The sequence below is a fragment of the Thermobia domestica genome, chromosome 17 (genome assembly GCF_964235325.1).
Source record: "Thermobia domestica chromosome 17, izTheDome1.hap1.1, whole genome shotgun sequence".
Lineage (NCBI taxonomy): Eukaryota > Metazoa > Arthropoda > Insecta > Zygentoma > Lepismatidae > Thermobia > Thermobia domestica.
Window position 1 is genome coordinate 101258558 of NC_137470.1, and position 23942 is coordinate 101282499.

Sequence of the window (23942 nt, forward strand, 5' to 3'; positions counted from 1 at the left end):
TGTATAGTAAATATTATACATTGTACATGATATATGTTAAACAATGATTGAAATTAACAATAAAACATAATAAAGCATAATTTGGAAAAATGTAAAGCATAATTAAGCAAAAAAATAAAGCATAATATGGGTTGCTCTAGTCATTACTCTAGTGTGCGTGAACGAATATCCCTCAAACAACAGACTTTTGTACACCCAGGGTCGTCCGTAGGAGGTGTGGGACACAATTAGAAAGAAAATGATCGACCTTAAAATGAATTCAATTTAACTTGCACCAAAGTCTATAAGATTAAGAATACATATTAAAATGTGGAATTCATTTGTTTTATCTATTTGCACGCTTGCACTTTTTAAGTATACATTTTGATTGTTTTCCATAGATATGGTCTCGAATAGACTTAATATACATCAAATATATTCGAGACTATATCTCTGTAAAACAATCAAGATGTATACTTGAAAAGTTCATGTAAATGAGTAAATGAAACAAATGTATTCAACAATTTAATATGAATTATATACATGTAAGCCGACAAGTAGTTAAGAATAACTGTGTATTACTTCTGAAAAGTACAGTTCTCTACTTGTTTCAGTCACTGTAAAATTATTTATTTTAAGAATTATTATTTTTTTGCAGAAAAATGAAAATTTTTAGTATTCTGTTGGAAACAAATTATATTTTTGAATCATTTTAAACAATATTATTATTCCTTTTTATTATAAGAAAATTATTTTCTTCTTATTTTTAATGCAGTTTTTTTTTTTAAGTTCAAACTCCAGCAAATTTTAGATTCAATGGACAAAATTAACAAACTGTTCAAACATTCTTGCTAAGTTGATGTTTTCAACTAAGTTTTGATCAGTTTCACTTTGAAGAAGCTATAAACTAATTTTCTGTGTTAGCGTCGATTACAGTAGACCAAAACCATCAATAGAGTGCGAGAAGGAGTTTTCCGCAATCATTTCAGTGTACCAAGGACTAATTACATATACATCTTTATCCTTATCCTCTACCCTCTACTTGGGGTGCAGTGGCTTAGTGGTGGAGCACTTACCTCTAGCGCGTGGAGCGCCTGGTTCGATCTCCGGCCAAAGAAACTTCTGTTGGACAACATCGTGACCGTGAGTTTTTTCGGGTACTCCTGTTTCCTCCCATATTATCATTCCACCAATTCTTCCATCAGCATTTAGTTACCTTAATGAAAAATCTCCCTTAGCCTAAAGGCTATATCGTAGGATGTTAAACTAAAATATTTCGTTTTTATCCTCTACTAAAACCGGAAGTGGTAGAAATCTATGAATAGAGAGTGAAAATAGTGACGGGCGACTTCTTTTATGTTGAAAGCGGGAAGAGATTAATTATCTTCTTTGTCCTTGATCAACCAAATCGTAAGTAGAAATTATAATCCTTAAAAATCAAAGAAGACGTAAAATATTTCATGAAAATTCTGACTGAAGTTGCCGTGGAACACGGTTTAATTTAAGGTAAAAAATCAACGCCGTATTAATATCATGCAAACGGGACCTTTGATATTGTAATTTTAGTACCTAACTCCGTCCACCCGTACGTTACTTCACACAATTACTAGGGGCGTCATTTAGGGAGGGCAGAAGGTTTGATATCGAGTCGAATCTATTTTGAGTTTAACGTCCCTTTCAGTGGCAAGGCTATATGAGACGGGACCTATTGATTAACGTGGAATCCGAACCACATGAGCTCCAGCCGGGAATCGAATCCGGGACCACGCAAAAGGCACTTACGCTAACCGCTTAGCCACGAAGGAGCTCAAGGTTTGAAATGTACAAATACATTTTACTCTAGAGCAGTGTTCCTCAAAGTGTGGGTCGCGGCCTAATTTTAGGTGGGTCGTGAGAAGTTTTTCTTTTAATTATGAACATTTTATTTAGATGGAGAAACATATCTTGTGAAGTACTATTCAGAAAATGGAAATTGAAAGCGTTTGTTGATGAGATGAAGGTTGCATGAGGAAACTTGTTTTCTGGAAGTGTAACGTTGGAAACCACAATTATGACTGTCTCAAAACATTTCAAACTTTCGTGATCAAAAATGAAGTAAACGCAGACGATTCCGTAATTTCTGGAATATCCACACATTTGGAGGCACTGAAAGAAAATTTTGAATGTTACTTCCTTGAAGATATGTGTAAGCAACAAAAGTGGATTGCAAACTCGTTTTCAGTAGCATTTCAACTGGAAAATCAGTGAATGCTGATGAGAAACTAATAGACATATCTCAAGGTAGCTCACTTCATATGAATTTCAACCCTAAAAAGCTGGCAATGTTGTGGCTTCCGAGCTCCTTCGTGGCTAAGCGGTTAGCATGCGCACCTTTGCGTGGGAGACCCGGGTTCGATTCCCGGCGGGAGCTCATGTGGTTCGGATTCCACGTTAATCAGTAGGTCCACGTCTCATATAGCCTCGCTGCTGAACGGGACGTAAAACCAAAAATCAATCAATCAATCAATGTTTTGGCTTCCCATTCAACAAACCTATCCACAACTTTTTACTGAAGCTTTGAAGGTGCTACTCAAATTTAGTTCTTCCTATTTATTTGAAACAGGTGCGTGAAGTTGGCAGGATCACTAACAGCTCAAATACTGAAACTCGGTGCAGAATTTGAGTAGAATTTGAGCTCTCAGAAAAACAAACTCGCACAATTTGAGCTTTCAGTTTAAAGGCTCTAAATCCATTTGAAAGATGGTCCTGCCAACTTCACGCTGGAGGACCACCGAAAGGTCAATCTCAGTCCAGATATTCACTAGAATTTGAGCTTTCAAAAAAGAAAACTCTAGGAATTTGAGCTTTCAATCTAAAGGGTCTAAGTCCACTTAAAAACTGCAATTTTGAACACATCACACCAGGACACCAACAGCTCAAATTCTGAAACTCGGTGCAGATATTGAGTAGAATTTGAGCTCTCAGAAAATCCAACTCCCAGGAGCTTTTAATTAACAGGCTCTAAGTCCATGTGAAAGGTGGTTCTGCCAACTTCACGCTGCAGGACCACCGAAAGCTCAAATTCTCAAACTCCGTCCAGATATTCAGTAGAATTTGAGCTTTCAAAAAAACCAATTCCCGGAGTTTGAGCTTTCAATTTAAAAGGACACGCAAGCTTCTGGACACCTAAACATCTTGGAAACTACGCTTACTTCCAGGAACTTATCCCAAACTTTTTTCTAGTATCGATGCAATGATATGACGATGTAATCTTTGTGTCATTGGTTTAGAAGCCGCAGTCGAAATTATTCTAAAAACTTCTAATTTATATTGTTTTCTTAATTAAAGTTAAGAACTTACCTAATTGGTTCTGTATATTCTCTTCTCCCGTATCCTGCATTATTGTAGAATATAATGATTATATTTGTTACTACTCAGACAGCAGATACATCCACACTAGAGTCTTATGTATTACTGAATTAATCGTCAAAACCTTGTGTATATGGGCTAGTTTATTTGCTTCAGAAAATAATTTCTGTTTTTTTTTCTTTTCTTTTGTTTGTTTTCTTTTTCTTTTTTTAATCCTACGTTGATATCAACAGACGCAACCTTTCTAAGCCTTTTGTTCAAGAAAGTTCTTTGACGGTGCGGTTAAGTGCAAAAGAAAAACAGCAACTCAAGTTTGCATTGTTGGTGTCTCTGTAGAGGCGACGTTAGGTAAGCGCGGTGCCAGGAGTTCCGATAAAAGTCGCCGAGCACCGACATGCTACTTTTCAAGCCGACTGGGCAGTAAGCAAGTTCTTCAGATGCTTGACTTTTAATTTCGAGACTTAAATTTATTTTTAAATATTTTCTTCTTTTTATGAACAACGGTTTCTTATATAAAAAAGGAAGAAATGTCTTCAAAACGCGGGGCCCCGTAAAGCGCGGGCCCTGGGGCGGCTGCCAGATTGGCCATCCTCAAACTTTGACTCTGGATGTTATTACATTTTATTTAAGTCAAATAAAATCAACACATATTCAAAACACATGTTCGGACACAGTGTGGGACACATTACCTGCAAATTTGAAAAAGCTTTATTTATTCAGTTAATTTATGCATTTCTTTACTAACCTCACGCTTGTAATGAAATAAATGATTTTATTTTGTTATTAAGTGTTCAATAAAAGTTACGAACTTCCAGTGTATTAACGTAGGATCAAAAAAAAAAAAAGAACGAAGGTCTTATAGTTAACATGTGTCCTTGACGCATCATCTTGGAGATATGAGCTGCCCAAAACGTCGCATATTTCAGAAGCCTGTACTTCAGAAACTTTTCAACGTACACAGTGTGGCTTAAAAATTCAGGGAAGAAATTTCCCAGAGAGATAACGAGGCGATAAAGAATTTCGTTGTCGTTTGTTAAACCATTTTGTGCAATCCATTCCGAACACATTGCAGAGATTTGAAACATGCTTTTCTAAATAAAGCAACTAGGAATTTGAGGGTTAAGTATTAAGCCATACTCCCTGCGTTGAATAGTTTCTGAAACATAGATCTCTCCAAGTTCAGTTTCCATCGTTTTCGGCTGCTTACATCTACGAAACGACGCGTCAAAGACATGTATTTTGACACCGGAGTACCTTTTAACTCCTTTCCTAATATTCAGATGATAAAACATGAGTCCCAGATAGGATTGTTTTACTAGACCCTAATGTGTATGCAATAGAAATGTTGAAGGAAACAGTGCTTTCTAAGATAATCTATGATTCATTTATCTTGGTTGGTGGATTATTTGGTGGTCCTGCAACGTGAAGTTGGCAGGACCACCTTTCAAATGAATTTAGAGCCTTTAAATTGAAAGCTCAAATTCTGGGAGTTGGATTTTCTGAGAGCTCAAATTCTACTCAATATCTGCACCGAGTTTCAGAATTTGAGCTGTTGGTGTCCTGGTACGATGTGTTCAAAATTGCAGCTTTTAAGTGGACTTAAACCCTTTAAATTGAAAGCTCAAATTCCTAGAGTTGGTTTTTTTGAAAGCTCAAATTCTAGTGAATATCTGGACCGAGTTTGAGCTTTCGGTGGTCCTCCAGCGTGAAGTTGGCAGGACCATCTTTCAAATGGACTTAGAGCCTTTAAATTGAAAGATTAAATTCTGGGAGTTGGTTTTTATGAGAGCTAAAACTCTACTCAAATTCTGCACCGGTTTCAGAATTTGAGCTGTTAGTGGCGCAGTTTTGAAGTAAACTTAGACCCTCTAAATTGAAAGCTCAAATAAATTCCGGGAGTTTTTTTTTTTTTTTTTTTTTTTTTGAAAGCTCAAATTCTAGTGAATATCTGGACGCAGTCTGAGAATTTGAGCTTTCTGTGGTCCGGCGGCGTGAAGTTGGCAGGACCACCTTTCACATGGACTTAGAGCCTTTAAATTGAAAGCTCAAATTCTGGGAGTTCGTTTTTCTGAGAGCTCAAATTCTACTCAATTCTGCACCGAGTTTCAGATTTGAGCTGTAAGTGGTCCTGCCAACTTCACGCACCTATGTGAAACTGGGTTTTCAGCGATTGTTGGGATCAAGACAAATACAGAAACCGGCTGCAAGTCTCAATTCCTTGCATCTGAACTAGGATCAGCGTGGATACCAATGTAGTTATTAACAAATGTCGAAAACAAGGATAGGCATCGCCTACATCTTTATGAATAGCAGTACAAAGATTTTGCTTTTCAGTTATTTTTTGTGTATCATGTATTTTTTTCTTTTCTTTTCTATCTTTTTTCTTTTTTAGTTTAGGAAATAATAAATTAGAGATATGGTTTACAAAATATAATTACTTTCAAATACACCACCACTACCTAGAATGTCAATGTATATTTGAATAATAATAGGTGAGCCACAAAGTACTCTTCGCTATTTGATGTGGGTCGCAGTAACAACAAGTTTGAGAACCACTGCTCTAGAATATAATAATGTCATAATGAAAAAATGAACTGTATGTATATCGGGAAGTCTTGTCCTTCCAAACAAAACCTCAAATGACGCTAATCACGATAACTCTTGAACGGAAGCGATTTTTATTCTTTTTTTTTAAATTTTCATAATAGATAATGAGAGTGGTTATATCCGTCTAGTTTGTTAACGGAGTAAGGCTATTAAAATCTTAACGAGTAACGGCTCTACACAATGATCCTTGAATCAGAGCGAGTTTTTATTTTTTATTTTCCTCTAGAATGATTATTTCAGAATGGCTCGTCAATAGTCAATCCATTAACATGTTAACGGGTAACGGTGGCTTACGTCCGTCCGTTAATCTACACGATAACATTTGAGGAAGAGTGCATCTTTGAACTCTGTTTCTTGTAGTAACAGACAGAGTAATATATATATATATATATATATATATATATATATTCAATCGATTTAGTGTCTTAGGAAAATATTGCACTTTCTTCTGTGTCTATCTTCTACAACCGGAAGTGGTAGAAACTTATTACTACTTCAGTTCAAATACTCATCTCCATAGAACAAAAAGAGTCACATATATGGGGAAGCGACCTTTCGGAGTCGTTGAGCGAATTAAGAAAGGCTTAACCCATGTATGTCAGCTGAAAGTGGTGGTAATCTGCGACCGGTGTTTGAATACTAATCACAAGATTGCAAAACGGTAACAGATAAAGAGAAGCCGTTTTCTAATAGGTCTATGTGGTTAAGACCGTAATAGACTCCATCTCTGTCTTCATTCTTCTCTTGTAAATGCAAGTGGTACAAATGTGTTACGACTTCCAGTTTCAATATTGATAATGATACAGTACAAACGGTAAAATATTGTGGGTAGTGGCTTTTTGATACGGAATCACCATTCGAAAAGTAAGTTCTATCTCACCTTTGTTCCTCTACTGAAACCGGAAGTGGTGGAAATATTCGATTTCGGGTTTTAACGCTGATCGTCTTAATGAAAAACAATAATCAAATTCCATCTCTGACTTTACTTCTGTATCACAAACGGAAATGGTAGATATCTACTATTACTTGTGGTTCCAATATTGATTCCTATAGGAAGAAGCGGTAATATTCAACGACCAATTATTATTTTTTTAAATATCGATTCAGATTCAAACAATGTATTTAATTTGTTTTATTCGTTAACTGAAACCGGAAATAGTGAGAAATAGTGGAACTTTCCGGTTTCAATATTGATTCATACCGTATATAGTAATAATTGTAAGACATATCAAGAAACTGGTTTTAATATGAATTCAGTATTACATGAACAGGTTCCTTCAGCCGCGCTATCCCTCTATTGCAGCCAGAAGTTATACAAGGTGTTTCAAAACAACGCCGCCAATGTTTGGGAGGTAATTCTTGCTACTAAGATAAGACAAGAAGTATAGACCAACCTGAGAAAGCATGTACCTGAACTGGAAAGGTCCATATCTCCAATACTTTGGGACTTACCGTAGTCGGGTCAAGACTTCACTTAGGAACTAATATTTGCGCTATCCAAAGATGAATTTTTCAGAATCCTGCAGTACTCACGCAACAATTTTTATAGAGGAGTTTGGCTACGGGCATATAATTTGAAGTACCGGCACTCACCAACTACCTCTATAAAATTGTTACGCAAGTACCACAGGATTCTGAAATACGGATATTTGCATAGGGCACATACTAGTTTCTAAGTGAAGTATTGACCTGACTACGGTAGGTCCCATAGTTTTTGAGCTATGGACCTTTAAAGTTCATTTTTTCATGTTTTCGGAAGCCTATAACTCCGAAATGACGGAGTATGTAATGTAAAAAAAAATGAATTGTAAAAAATTATAAACTTTATGTCCTTATATGATTTAGCGTCATTTAATAATATTCGTAACAGTAACGGCCGAACTTTAGATTTGGTATTATCAAATATTGATAAGGTTCTCGTTGAAAGAGACTGTCCTCTTGTTACTAAGGAAGACAGATACCATCCCGCAAAAAGTGTCTCTATCCCATTAAACGTTACAAAGAAAGAAAACAGAGAAGCAAAAGTATTTGGTTTCAACTTTAAGAAGGCTGATTTAAAAAAGTTATACGTGGAACTGCACAAAATAAACTGGGGCTGTCTTTCGCAAATGAATGATATCAATAGTGTGCTATCCAACTTTTACAACATGATTAATGATGTATTTAGCATGTGTATTCCCCGTAAGAAACATGTTAATGGAAATTATCCGAGCTGGTTCACTTATAGTATAATTTAAAAAAATAAAATCCAAATCATATCATCATAAAAAATGGAAAAGTGGAATAACTGCAAGCCTATATCATCGTGAAAAATTTCATGAGCTACGTAAACAGATAAAGACCGACATATCAATTGCTTATAAAACATTCATTCTAGAATCTGAACTTTTTATTCATAATGATCCGGGCCAACTTTGGAGTTTTGTCAAAAGCAAAACCAAGCATTTGTCATCAGCTTCCTTTACTTACAATGGGAAAGAACTAAATAAGGACAGTGAGATAGCTCAGGCCTTCGCGCATTACCTTCAATCTGTTTATAACAATGTCTCAGCAAAATATGACGTAGACAGTTTTATATCTAACAAGACGGAATGCATTAGCCTGTTGGACAACTTTCAACTTGGAGAAATACAACTGCGAGAAATTGAAGTGACTATAAAGGCACTCAAACCAAAAGCGTCATGTCGACCGGATGGTATTCCTCCGTATGTTGTCAAAGGCTGTATTGATATATTCAAGCATCCGCTCCATACTATATTCAATATGTCCATAAGAACAGGCACTTTTCCGGACTTATGGAAATAAAGTTTAGTGTGTCCAGCGCCAAAGTCTGGAAACAAAAGCGAAATACAAAACTTCAGACCTATAGCTATATTATCTCATTTTGCCAAAATTCTTGAGAGTATTTTATATACACAAATTCTGAATCACGTAAAGTCAATTATATCTATACATCAACATGGTTTCTTACACAATAAGTCTACTGCAACAAACCTAGCAGTTGTAACAAATTTTATAGCAACAGAGTTAGACAAAGGCGGCCAGGTATACGTTATTTATGCCGATTTCAGTAAGGCATTCAATATCGTGGATCATGATGTTCTAATGGCGAAATTAGCAAGCCTAAACTTTTCAAAGTCGGTAATAGAATATATTGTATCGTATTTATGTAACCGGAAACAATCTATTCTATAGAAACGGCACGTCACCGGAAAGTTTGTTACTCTGTCTGGGGTTCCTCAAGGATCTCATCTGGGTCCTCTGCTATTTCTCCTACTTATTAATGAAATTCCACTTTTTATTGAAAACTCTGAGATTCTCCTATTCGCTGATGATCTCAAATTATATTCTAGAATTAATTCAACTGAAGACTGCATACAACTACAACAAGACCTACAGCGAGTTCAAACATGGTGCGATGACAACAAATTAGTAATAAATGTATCCAAATGTAAATCTCTGTCTTTTACGAGAAAAAGAAATCCTATCACCTTTGACTATACACTGAAAAAAACTAAATTGTCTAAACCAAGTACTGTCAAAGATTTAGGCGTTATTTTTGATCCTGAACTAATTTCAATCAACACATAGATATGATAACAAACAGCGCATATAGAAACTTAGGTATAATTTACAGAATAGGGCAAGATTTCTTCAGTGAGACAACGTTTACAACACTTTATTTTACATATGTTAGATCAAAATTAGAATATTGTTCTACTATATGGACCCCCAATAATAATAAAAAATACTCGCAAGAAATAGCGAGCAAACATCCAAGCAAAATTCTTGAAAATGCTTACATACACAAAAACTTATTATTATCCCAAATATTTTTCCTACAATGATCTAGTAAACAACTTTAATTTTCAAACTCTAGAAAAAAGAAGATGGATGTTGGACTCGTTATTCTTATACAAGTTATTAAATAATAAGATTGATTGTATGGAGTTGGTCTCGAAAATATCATTGCGGATTCCCACTTGCAAAACCAGAATAGAGAATACAGGGACATTTTATTGTGCAAAAGCCAGGAGCAATGTATTATATAAATCCCCTATGTAGAGGCTGTGTAAATTATACAATTATATTGTAAATAAGCTTGATAAAGTGGATGTATTTAGTCTTTCAGAAAACAAGTTCAGATCACATGTGAAACAATTAATTTTCTATGGAAATAATTAAGAAATTTATATATGTAACATTTGCTGTATGTACACAACACTGTAATTGGGTATTAAGCCTGTTGTGCTGTATATTAAATATTTTTTTTAAATAAATTAGATTTCTGCACCTAGGTTAGTCTATAGTTTTTGTCTTATCTTGGTGTCAGGAGTCATCTCCCAAACGTTGTCGGTGCTGTTTTGAAACACCCTGTATATGTAATACTGTCGCATTCAGTGTTGAATATTTGGAAGTACGGAACTGTGGCTCAGTTGCAGAGCGCTTATCTCTGGTGCGTGCGGTCCCTGGTTCGTTGCTCGGCTAAGTAAGTTTATGGCGGACAAAATCGTATCCATGGATTTTCTCGGGATACTCCTATTTCCTCCCACATTCTCATTCCACCAACTGTTCCATCATCGTTCTCTTGCCTTAATCATCTGTGTCCGTTAAATTGACGGGCCTAATCGCGAGAAGTTTAACCAAAAGATTTAATTTGAGTTCATTTTTTAATATTTTGAAAGTCGAAGCTAGCTTCACGAATGTGAAATGAGACTAACTTGTTTACAGGCGTTATTGTGGAAGAAACCTACGCAGTGTATACAAATGCACATCGCCTTGATTAAAGATCGCATTGAGTTGTTATCATTATTTCGTATGATTCTTCCCACATGATTACGTCAGCTTGCTATTCCTCTTCCTTTCATCATTATTAAACAATACACGTATAGTTAGTTTATTTGCAAAATAATTTGCATACATTTAGTGATAACATTTATCGTATTTATTGCAGCCAACGAAATCATTTAAACCCATTACAGAGATTGTTGTTTGTATGTCATTTTAAGGAATGCAGCAAGATTATGAACGAAATAAACAAACGATGCAGCATTATTCATCATATGTGGAATGTGTGCATTTAATGCGATGGGAAAGAAGCAGATAAAGTGTTTACACACATTGACGAAGCACAATAACAACAGAATAAGATACTGAAACAATTAGCTTTTGTTTTATGTTCTAAAGCTACGGTAGATTCCCAGACTATGAAATTCAATATTGAAAGCGATACCAATAAATTTATTACTAATAGTTTTAGTAGAGAGAGAGAAAAAAGTTTGATATAAAACCTGTTCTTTTGGACACTGAATCCACACCAAAGCAGGTTCTCACTATCTACTTCTGTTATTGTTCTACATAAATTAACATTGAAACGGAAAGTTCAAACTACTTCCGGCTTCAACAGAAGTACAGACGCTGAGATAAATTTGTTCTTGGAATACTGGATCCATATAATAAAACTTCTATCTAATGCCTATTTTACTCTATGCGTATAAATATTGAAACCGGACGTTGCTGTAGATATCTGCAGCTTAAGTAGAGACAAGAGGGAAGTTGGAATATATTCTTTGGACTTTGAACCCGTATCGAAAAACCATTTCCCGTCACTTACAAAGGACATCACCCAATTGTCTGGGGCTCAGATTTCATTTTTTTTTTCTGATAGAGGACATGTATTCATTACTTGTGATGACAGAATGACAGAAACATGCGGTAAAAATTAGGAGTGTTGCCAATTTGAAAGATCGAATAATGGACGTTTGGTGCACATTAGAAGAGTCCTAAATTCATACCGGTTAACTATAGAACAAAAATAAGCATACCATTGGCTTTTGAGGAATATTTACTATTAAAATGAGGTGTCACATGCTATGGTTTTCATTTTTCAAAACTTCACTTTAATTCAAAATGGCGGATTTCAAGATGGCTGCCGTCAAGGACACCCTTATCGTATCACTTCCCTCTAGACATAATATGTATTATCGAAACCTTTATCCACATATTATCATTAATACACGGGTTAGAAGCGGAGGTAATGGACTACGCACATAGTAAGTATAAACAATTAATATGCCTGTAACTTTTCTCCAAATGGCTGATCTTAAAACTAACTTCACCATTGTCTTCCTGATAAATTCTAGCCCGAAATTATGTATAATATTACTCTATTCCCATTTAAAAACTTCACCTTAATTCAAAATGGCGGATTTCAGGTTGGCTGCGGTGAAGGTCATACCCACCATTCGACTTCCCCCTAGGCCTTATACGTATCTACATAATTGTTTTTTCATTAACACTCCGTTTACAAAGGGTAGTATGGGACTTCTGCAGTAATCTATATTAACGACATCACAACATTTAAAAATTATATTAAAAAAAATAGAAAACTTGCACCATGGCAAAAATTTCTGTCATCACAAGTAATGAATACATGTCCTCTATCAGCAAAAAAACTAAATTCATTGAAATCGGAGCTGGACAATTGGGTGATGTCACTTGTTAGTATCATTTTCGGTCCGATACAATGTTGAAACCCATTACTTCCACTTCCGGTTTAGGATTTAGGAATTTGATTTCTGGGCGTTCCGCATCTGTGGTTATGTTAGCATGTCACGCATGCGGAATGCCGTCCCTCGGCGATCACACTATACAGGAAAGGAAAGGAAGGAAGCGGCCTGGGACCTATATGTTAAGGTAAATCCCGGCATTTCTCTGGTGTGGATGAGAGAAACCTCACTGCAGATGACTGGGCTGAAAATATTTTCATAATTTTTCGACCGAGTATTCCCACTGGAAACTTGAGGTTTCAATAGAGAGTTAACGTTATATATGAAACGTTAGTGTGTTGCGTCACTAAATCAATAGAGGGGGCCGCAGTGTGTCAATGGTAGAGCATTCATCTCTGGTACATGGGGTCCTTGGTTCGATCGCAGCTCGCTCCAAGTGGACTTTGTGGTGGACAAACACCGCGTGCGTGCTTTTTCTCGAGGTTCTCTCGTTTAATCTCATTTTCTTCATTCCACCATTTCATTCATTTATCATTTACCGTTTCCTTTAGCCCAACCGACATTTCTGGATATATTTTACTGTTTTCTTCGTATACCTGCCGGCAGACGGACGGATTAATGAAAAGATCCACACCAAACAAACCCTTCAACCAGATTTCCCAAACGTATAAATAGTATAGGTTGGTACTCTAAAATATAACAAATAGCAATGTCACGTGTACACCAAGTGAAGGAGTTTGGTTTGTGTGGTGTGATATTTTCTCGAATTATATTGAAACCGAAAATGATAGAAGACTTCTACCGCTTCCGCTTTCAATAGAAAGATTGGAGTGTAGATCAAGTATATTTTTGGGATATTTAGTTGATTGCAGAAAATAGCGTATCAGTATATATTACCGTTTTGACTCTATAGCGATCAACGTTAAAACCGAAAACGGTTGATTCCTGGCACTTCTGGATTAAATAGAGTTTGAAAATAGAAGGTGGTACCTGTTCTTAGAACGCTAAATCAATTCAAGAAAATAGTTTACGATATTTTTTTATCGTTATTCTCGTATGTAGATAAATATCGGAAACGAAACTTGTAGTAGATTTATATGAGTTTCGATTTTAGTAGATGGAAATGGATATGGAAAAGTTAAGGAAGGAGAAGAGATGTACAGTGAGGAAAAATTGTAGGTGGCGTACTTAAAAAGATAGGTTACATGCGTAATTCCTGTAGATTTTGGACTCAACGTACAGGGGACGTATAACTGAAAACGCATATTTTATACTTTCCATATAAGTGTTCCATTTATACGTACTTTCCATATGAAACAATATATACGGTCAGGATCTCATATACAGATGGACGTATATAACATATAGCTGACAAAGGTAACATAAATATATGCACTGTGATATACGGAAAACTGTTAGATGTCAGACATCCTGCAACGGCATGATGTAAGACCTAAGGGCAAACTAAGCAGGAATTATCCCTCAAACACTCACACAAGCACTTTTAAAAAAGTCTCTTTTCCCAACCCTTGTGAAACTTGCTTCCAACTTGCTAACTGTTTTTTCGGAGGGATGAGGTGGGGCAAAGGGGTTACAGTAGGTGCCATCCTGTCTGGAAACTACACCTATTTCTGTTATTTCACTAATAATTACGATAATGTACTATAATTTTCTGTTTCAATCGTGCACCATGATAGTTTGAACTCTTACCTTTCATATGGTATTACTAACACTATGTTTTGTAACTTTTGATGTCACTGAATTCACACTTCAAGTTTGTCACACTTGATAAAACAATTTCCAAGCAGAAATGTCCCTTCTCATTCTCAACTCTGAGAGAGGTTGACTTCTCGTGGCGGAACTTGTAAACTCCGTCCTGTACAGTTTTTATCCAGATTTTTTATTGGTAGGCATCAGTTACTACTTACGATATTATTCACTGTGCTTTGTAACAAGTTACACACAGCTTCCTTATCTTACGAACTATATATATATATATATATATATATATATATATATATATATATATATATATATATATATATATATATCGGGTGTTGCAAAATAAGTGTTACAACTCTTGGGAGGTGACTCCTGCCACTGAGACAAGAAAAAAAGTTCTCTTGAACTTTCGGCTATCGGACATAGTTTCGGATCTACAAGGTGCCGAAAGCGTGGGAAAATGACTTTCGGACGCCAATAGTTCGGAAACTATCCAACGTAAAGAGGGCGGGTAAAAAATTCACTGAAAAAGTCATACCTGCTGTATTGAATTTTGCATGTTTCACAATCTTACCATGCACGCGCAAGGGATTCCCCAAAGGAACGTAGGGAGTCCCGGATAATCTGCCAAATGAAAATTGGTCTAAATGGATATGAATTGATAGGGTTTCTACTAGGTAACAATAATTCGTTTGTATTAAGTCGATATCTGGAACAAATACAAAATGGCGGACACCTTCATGCCCGTTGTGTGTGGTTACATAATCGCCAGGTAAGGATGCTGCCCAACAGTGACGTTCTAAGTATTAAGTGTAGCGAATTTGTACTCAAATGCTCTAGAAAGACATTTGGAGTGTCGGTAGAGCACAACAGAGAAGTAGGGTGATTTACATGTGTGAAAACACTTAAGGAAAAATGCCCAGAAAAAAAGGAAATTACTAAGTAAACGTGAGTTCAAAGCATCGGAAATGCAAGGAATAGCATCAAGAACATGAAAGCCATTGCCAATTCATCAACAATATTCCATCAATCCGATGCAATATGGTGTGCACGGTTGCATACCAATAAGGATGCAACAACTGAGGCCAAGTTGAAATTGTGCAAGGGGACTCACTAAGAAACTGGGTAAACTAAAGGAATGCCACTAATGGGATCGCATGATCGATATTGAAATGTGGCCAATGTGTGTGTTGACATCAACATGTAGCTAATGGACAAATGTCAACATATCTCACTACTGCTGGGACACCGTCTTACGTGATGACTCAGTGGCAGAGCGTTCACCTCTGGTGCTTGGGGTCCCGGGTGTAATCCCAGCCCCCGCCAAGCTAACTTTGTGGTGCACAAACACCGTGAGTGTGGTTTTTCTCTGGCATCTTCCGTTTCCTCTCACTTCCTTCATTGCATCATTTCATTCATTTCTCATCATCACCGTATCTTTTAGCCTAGCCGGCATAACCATGTGACGTAAAACATAAATATTTCATTTTTTACTATGTTTTAACTTCATTTAACTCGTATATCCAGTAACTAATAACGACAGGGACACTAACATACAAACATCGTGGATAGTTAAAATTCCAAAGGTTCTCCCACCGGGAATCGAACCTGGGACCCCATACACTAAAGGTACACACGCTAGCCACTAGACCAGCGGGGAGGACGTCACTGAGCCAACCTCTCATATTTAGAAAAAAACAGTGACGACACTTTTTTGCATGGTTGTCCAAACACATTAGGAGAAAACAAGGTGAAAGAGACCTATTGTCTCTTATATTCATTTCTTCTAATGTCTTGGGACAACCCTGTGTATCTGATCTTTTTTGATATAAATCGTTGTCAGCCTAACTCCATAACGTGTTTCTAAATGTGGAAGTTAACTTCATACGTTAATCAAACTCTTAATACAACGCTTAAAATGACTCTGTATAGAGCGTATAGTGTTCATTAAAAAAAAAAAAAAAAAAAAAAAACACTAAACTTGCGGGTACACAACGTGAAGGAATTTGGTAACAAGGTACGTAGTGTATTGGAATTTTAATTCATTGGAGAACACCGCCTGTCGCTTTGGCTGTTTTTACCCTATAGTGACAATATTGAAACTGGATTTCTGCTAGGGGGCCGCGGTGGCTCAGTGGTAGAGCGTTCACGTCTGGTGCATGAGGTCCCGGGTTCAAACATTGCTCCCATCAAGTAAACATTGTGGTGTGCGTGGGTTTTCTCGGGATTCTCCTGTTTCCTCCCGCATTCTTCATTCCACCATTTCATTCCTTTCTTATAATCACCGTCTCCTTTAGCCTAACCGGCATAACCGTAGGACTTAAAACTTCAAGATTTCATTTCATTTTTTTTCACCGTCTCACGTGCGAAAACTAGGAAAGTAACGTTGTACATTCTGCTATTACATCTGGTGCAGTTTTCGGTAGAACGTAACTAGAACACGATTGTATCAATGTCCCTCTTTGTTTGGGACAGTGTCCCACAGTCGACACATATGAAAAGAAATCTCTTAATCCATGGTTCAAATTCTGATATAGCGTGAAAATAACAAACTTGTATCATGTCCCACGTCTTCTGGGACATATGGCGTATTCGAAATACAGGAAAATACCTCCAGAAATTCGTATCATACACACAGTGGACATGCCCAAACATATACGAAAATTAACCAATTTCCCACATGTAACACTACAGATGGAACACCATACATATGGAAAGTAAAACGATATGAGAAATAGGAAGACACGTCTTAAAGCTCTGATTGTTTACAACTGTGCAGTAGGAGTAACAAAATGAAACACACAAGCATGTCGGGAGGCTCTACACAAGCGCTTGTCAAACAAAGTGGGTACTTCATAAAGAAATGGTTACAGAGAAAATGAGGCTCCCTCGAGCCCCAGGGCTTGAGCGCTCGCTTTCGCTCGCGTGGTCGCAGTTTTCAATCCTACTGGGAGCCCATGGCCTCAGATTCAAGACCCGAGTAGTTATTTCCTATTTTTCGCACGTGGGACGGTGTCCCAGCAGTAGTGGGACATGTTAACATTTGACCATTAGCTACATGTCGATATCAACACACACATTTTCCACATTTCAATATCGACCATGCGATCCCACTAGTGACATTCCTTTAGTTTACCCAGTTTCTTAGTGAGTCCCCTTGTACAATTTCAACTTGGCCTCAGTTGTTGTATCCTTATTGGTATGCAACCGTGCACACCATATTGCATCGGATTGATGGAATATTATTGGTGAATTGGCAATGGCTTTCATGTTCTTGATGCTATTCCTTACATTTTCGATGCTTTGAACTCACGTTTACTGAGTATGAGTGCATTTCTGGCCATTTTTCGTTAAGTGTTTCCACACATGTGAATCACCCTACTTCATCTGTTGTGCTCTACCAACACTTCAGATGTCTTTCTAGAACATTTAGGCGCAAATTCGCTACACTTAATACTCAGAACATCACTGTTGGCCAGCATCCGTACCTGGCGATTATGCAACCACACACAACGGGCATGAAGGTGTCCGCCATTTTGTATTTGTTAAAGATATCGACTTAATACAAACGAATTATTGTTACCTAGTAGAAACCCTATCAATTCATATCCATTTAGACCAATTTTCATTTGGCAGATTATCCGGGACTCCCTACGTTCCTTTGGGGAATCCCTTGCGCGTGCATGGTAGGATTATGAAACATGCAAAATTCAATACAGCAGGTATGACTTTTTCAGTGAATTTTTTACCCGCCCTCTTTACGTTGGATAGTTTCCGAACTATTGGCGTCCGAAAGTCATTTTCCCACGCTTTCGGCACCTTGTAGATCCGAAACTATGTCCGATAGCCGAAAGTTCAAGAGAACTTTTTTTCTTGTCTCAGTGGCAGGAGTCACCTCCCAAGAGTTGTAACACTTATTTTGCAACACCCGATATATATATAATACAACACGGCACATTATAATTTACTAATTTACATGAAAACACCCTTTTCATGTACATCTCTCCTGCTAGGAGGGACCACGAGAAACACCAGAAATGCAAAAATTGCAGCCAAGTTCGTCAGCCTCAAAAAGTGTTGATATGATGATGAATGAGCAAAGTTCCTTGGCCACTGCATCTGAAACGAACACTGGAACTTGGCGCGAGGTGTCAAGGAAAATTATGTTAAGGAGCCCTAAGGATAGTGATGGCGAGCGTGGTGGGTTTGGGGCCACCACCAACCTTAGGAATATCAACTTCGCTAATGCGCTAAGGAACGTATACAGTACACTGCAGTAAGATTGGTGGTTCGAAATCCAGACAATGAAAACTTATAATTCTCCACGAGGTGTCAAGGAAAATGATGTTGACGAGCCTTAGGGATGGTGTTTGTGAGCGTGGTGGATTTGTAGACCACTGCCAGGCCTAGGGCTGAAATGTCCCGGCCATGAAACAAGGAACAGACATCTTGGTGTATTCCAATATGTTAGACACCTCGCTCCAACTTCCAGTGTTCATTTCAGGTACAGTAGCCAAGAAGCTTGACTCATTCATTCTCATCTTAACACTTTTTGAGGCTGATGAACTTGGCTACATTTTTTGCATCTGTGGTGTTTTTGTTCCGGTATACTTTATTACGAAAAAATATAAAAGATATTATATAAGTTTGGTCATGACTGAAACTATGCCACCGACAGCAAATTCAACACAAATATAATCCTACAGGTCATCGGCTTATGTCAAGAATCATATCAATTCATATTTATTGTAGATATATATTGAAAAATCATCAAAGAATATTATATAAATTTTCACAACACCAAAAATAGGACATAACTGCCACTAAGAACAAATTAAACAGAAGTAATAACCAGTATGTTGTCGACATACATGAAACAATTAATATCAATATCATTATATTTAACATACAATTTTCACGAAAACTATCAAAATTATTATATAAATTTGACCACTATCGAAACAATAAAGCCCATTGATATCAAATTCAGAAGCAATAAGGACCTATAATTTTTCGATATATGCCAAAAATCGTATCCATATGATACTCAATATATGTACATTACGACAAACTATCAAAAATATTATATATATATATATATATATATATATATATATATATATATATATATATATATATATATATATATATATCGATAGAGGTGCAAAAAAAAGCCGGCTTTTTTGAATCGATGGTTTTTTTCACATAAAAAGCCGGCTTTTTTGGGAAAAAAAACGAGAATTTTGGAAATTTTGGCTTTTTTCAACTTCATGATTTTTCTATCTAAATAGCTTTCTTATAGTATATTCTATAGTTAGATAAAAATTCCATGACCTGAATGTGATATTTCGCTCTGAAATTCACCATCAAGATGGATGGAGCACATGTTTTACGAATTAAAGCTAACATGAAGAATGTAGTATTTGAGGATAATTTTAGAGGCTATTTAACTTTATTTTAACTTTTGAGTTATCGACATCTTTTTTCTTCTCTAGTTTGTCATCCGCGTTTCATTTCTAAGAGCTTTTAGTACTCTAGCTTCTAGCGCAAAAGTTAAACTTGCCCGTTTTTCTATTTATCCGTCAAAACGTACGTTTTTCAATATATCCGTCAAACCGTACTTCCACATTTCTGTTATACTGTAGCTGTGAAGTGATTTAGCAATAATTTTCCTTACCCCTTTACTGTTTTTCGTTACCATATGGTTACAAAATAATCGAACTTGTCTAACGTGAACGCTAATTCAATATTCCGTTGTTGGTTATTGTTACCATATGGCTGCACCTTTCCGCTTCGTACGCTGACTCGTTCTGACACCTTGTAGTGGGTTCGGGTAACTTTACGCGGGAAAGATGTGTTGTGTTTGTAAGTAGAAGCCAGAATTCACAGAGGGTGAAGAGGAAATATTCCTGGTTGTTAGGTAAGTAACAGTAACTTTGTTTTGTTGACTTGTAGTTGTTTATAAAGCCTAATTGAAAGATTTTAAATTTAATTTTATCAATTATATCAATTTATGAGTACGTTTAGGGTTGTTAAACCTCGCGTAGCCATATGGTTACATTGTTCAATGAGGAAATAAAATTATATTATTTATTGAGCTGTATTCTTCGCTTTTTTATGTACAAGTATATTTACTGAATTGTTGATATTCATACATGAAAGAAATGCTTTATGTGTCTTTACTCTGTGAAATTTTCCATATTACAGTTTGGTTCATCACTTTTTTTTTTTAAGGCGTGTCCATTTTCATTTTCGGCTTTCGTAAATCTAGTGAACTGTGATCAGGGGCGTTATCAGTAAAGGTTTTGTTGGTATTACAACATTTCTAATAATACTTTTATATAGGATATCGTTAAATGTAAATCTGTTTTAGGTACAATTTGTGTACCCTTCTTTCTTTTACCCAGATCTATCCTGAACGCTGATCTATGAGAAATAAATTTATAGCTTAGTGACTTATTATATTTTTCAGTTTGTTCATTTCAAAGTTCAGTTCGTCGTCGCTCAAAATGGATGGGGATGGTATCTCGGTCAACGTGTTTTACGAAAAAGTCTTAAGGAGCAACAGCTGTCATATCCGAATCATCTCAGTTGCTTGACATTGATTCGTCCGAATCCGATGAAGACCTAAGTTGCTGTAATTCTGATAAAGATTATGTACCTGACAGTGAGGTATGTTGAATCATTTAGCACCTATATATGTTTATGCATCTCGTAGAAGTATTCTGCTGTTGCAAATTTTCTTTGTGTTGCTGCTAAATTCTAGCATATTATATGCTTGATATTGAATATACATTTCAAAACTACTAGTAGAAAGAAAGTGGATAAAAACCCTTCCCTTTTTGTTTCCTACATTTTCACTATTCTCGTCCATTGGCGTAATATCTATAACTTGCTACTGGTATTTTCAGTAAATTCTATGTAACACAATACAATTCTAAATCACGTTCTTTGATTCCAGATATTTACCAAAATCTATTTCATGTTTGAAGTTTTTACTTCATAAAAAGACAATCGAAAAATATCTGATTTAGAATAATTTTACCTTTGTTTCTTTTTTCAGAATAATAGCATTCCAAAAGGTCTTACATCTCTACCGGATGACATAACCGTTCTGATGCTGACTCCGAAGTTTCAAAGAGAAAATGCATGTTTAGTGCCTAGCCATTATCAAACGATAAAACAAACATATAGGGGCAGTGAATAAATCAAATATGCTAACTATAATTTATCGTACAATGAAAGCCAAACATTGGTACCTCAAAATCTTCGGCTACATCCTCGACTTGGCTGTAGTAAACAGCTGACTGATATGCAGGAGAGACCGTAAAATGGTTAGAGAATTACATATACAGTTGAAGGTATATCATTCTGATATTACCTACGCACTTGCTACGTTTGGGAAACCAAAGAGAGGATGGTCCTCTGTAGAATCGACAATGAAATCGCAAGGAAAGACAGGTCGACCACTGAAAACTTCGCCCGAGTGATGATACTACAACAGATAATATACCCCACTGGCCTATCCATACGTCTAAAGGAAGGTTCCGGTTTAGAAATATGGTACTAGTCGAATTACGTGCATGAAATTTGATACAAGGTTGTCTTTTACTGAAACATAAAAAAAACTTGCTTTCTGGTATTCAGTTCGTAGAAACTAACTATACTGCTCTAAAAATGTTATTATATGGTATAGAAATATGTCCATAAGCACTACATTACAGTGCAAGAAAGCATCCAATACCATTATTTGTAATTTATCTAGTCCAAATAAATACACTGTCATTTTTATACTAACTTGCACGCAAAAAAGTCACCATCATTTCTTGACAAGTGGCTGTAAGTGGTAATTATATGCCCCAGATATTTGATAACATGACTATTTACCAGCTGTAACACAAAAGTAGTGTTTGTAATTGAACACGGTTTAAAACATATTCAGTATTTTGTAACTGGCCTCTTATTTCAATTTACTATCGTACTGCTCTAGTAGAAATGGTTTTTACATAACAAGCACACCATATTGACCAATGTTACCATATGGTTACACCTATGAATACAGGCATATTGTACAATGTAATCATATGGTAACAATTCATAACTCGAAGAGTTTTGGCGGGAAAATTTTCAAAATCAGTAGAGATGATATAGAGTGCCTATATATCATCCTGTACAAGTTTGAGAATTTTTGGTCAACTGTAAGTCATAGTGAACATTAAAGGGTTACACAACCTTGAATACCAATTTATACAAATAATCAGTAGCGGATTTAGAAAAGTACTTTAGGAGGGTTTTTTCTGATTGTTTCGTTTCCTAAAAAGTCCTAATTTTATTTGGGAAGTGTTTGAAGTTTATGAGTACAGGCATAACTAATATTTCGTTTCGTTTATATGTTTAGCAATAATCTTCCGGATACAACTTTAAAAATCATTTTATACTGAGAATCAGTGGCGGATTTAGAAAAGTATTTTGGGAAGGGTTTCTTACTAATATTTAGTTTTTTTAAACATTCGTAATTTTTATTTGACGGGAGCTTAAAGTTTATGAGTAAAGGCATAAATAATAGATATTTCGTTTGTTGCAGACATTCCGTAACTTTGGGGAACGGACTTCAGTCCGAAAGACCGCCCCCCTAACCCAGTCTTGGGAAGTAACGTAACGCGTTGATGCTGGTTGCTGGTTGAATCCCGGACTTCCTGATAGAAGCGCAAAAGCTAATCACTCAGTCATGTTTGTTGTGCAGTTGTATTTAGCTTAACTTAAATATATTCCGTAGTCTTTTTTTTGGGGGGGGGGAGTTCCATAATGATATGTTGAATCCCTCTTGTTAAAAATTCAGAAAACTTGAGGATTGGGTAAACTGTGATGGTGGTTCTATAAAACTTAACTGTAGAATTTCAAGAATATACAGAACCAAAAGCTCTAGATGTGCAGCCTTTAAGTGTATCATATAAATCTAAGTATTTCTCTTATGTTTTATTTTAATTTTATTTTGTTTCAAAAAGAGGGTATGGAATATTTTGAAGTAAAAATACTACATACTATTTTGCTAGTTATTTGTGTATTCTTTAAAAAGAAGTGTTTATTTTTAGGGTTGGCTGATTTACACCAACTTTTTTTTTTAATAACTGGTTTAAACCACAAAAATAAAAAGAATGAAAAATGCGAATCGTGTGAACTTCATGGTAACGTTTCCAGATATCAAACTACCTGCAATAGTTTTATTTCCCTTTCACCTTTTAACCAAGGTGTCCCATGTTCAATCCTCGGTCGAACCACAATCCTTCTTTCATGCGTAACCCAAGTAGCGGTTCGGATGTCAGTTTAAGCGAAAGTCTTCTCCTTGATAACCTCGGTATTTCGTAAGGATGTTAAGCCTAAATATACGAAACAAACCAAATTGTATATTTCTACATGCCTAAATGTTGTTTTATAAAGAAGCCAATATTGCTTAAATATATTGATAGAAATTGGCAAAATTTATCGATTGCCTACGTAGCTTCCAACATTAGCTTGGATTGGACTTTCAATGATATCTACGTACCGGTACTAAATTTGTAATTTAATACCTCAGTTTTAGCGTACTGATTATGGTACGTTGACCTTTAAATTTTACATGCAAAGCAATAACAGGATTTTCCCGTTATTGTCTTACATTTCAAGTAATGACGGGATTTTCCCAATGGCTAGGGCGGGAGATTCCCAACTTAAGAAATTTACTGACCGCACTTCTTTAAGCTTATGGGAGTTCTTCCGGCATAACCCCGCTGTTGCATA